Source organism: Pteropus alecto, unplaced genomic scaffold (assembly GCF_000325575.1).
Source record: "Pteropus alecto unplaced genomic scaffold, ASM32557v1 scaffold111, whole genome shotgun sequence".
NCBI classification, from domain to species: Eukaryota; Metazoa; Chordata; class Mammalia; order Chiroptera; family Pteropodidae; genus Pteropus; species Pteropus alecto.
The window spans coordinates 3,445,679-3,446,479 of NW_006431915.1; positions in this window are offsets into that span (position 1 = coordinate 3,445,679).

Consider the following 801-nt stretch of genomic DNA (forward strand, 5'->3'; position numbering starts at 1 on the left):
TGTGCACATGTGTGTGTAGGTATGTGCAAGTGTACTTGTGTGTGGAGAACATGAGTGAGGGGAGAACCCTGAGAAATGATTTCAAATAGGTGACAGTCTCTGGATCTGGGATAAATATGCCTTTTAAAATTCTTTCAATGGCCAAGATAATGTAAACTAAACTTCCCATGAGTCTAAACCCTTTATTCCTAGGTTTCCAGATGCTTTTTTCACACTCACAGGTTTTCGCTTGTACCAGTCAAGGTAGGTCACCTGCCATCTCACTTCCATGTGTGACTTTCTCATCATGGGTTGTTTTTTCCCAGGCATCACCAGTCTCTAGCTACCCAAATTCTTTCATGTATCACTTGAAATATTACTTCTAGGAAACTTCCAGATCTCCACGGGGAAGGATGTCCCTTCTCTCTGAGCTCACATGGTACTTGCACACCACTCTGTCTTGTATACATGGGACAGTGCCTGAGTCACAGGCCCTGACACAGGGTAAACAGATATTCGGTACATGTTTTCAAATGAATGAACAAATATAATAATATTTGTACTCATTTTTTCTTTGTACTTGGTATAAGATCTCAGGAGATGTCTTACTCAACTCTTCAGCCCTCACGGCCCATGACAATTAAAAGCGCACAACAGGATTTGGGTGCTTTGTTATTGTAAGGTTCACACAAGTGAATCAATAATTGAGACTCAATTAAAACCAAATTTGGTGACATCATCCAATGGTTTCAATTGGCATTAGAATTGTTTCCCGGAGGGTGGGCATTGGAATTGCTTAGGGTATTTATGGTTGTCTCAATG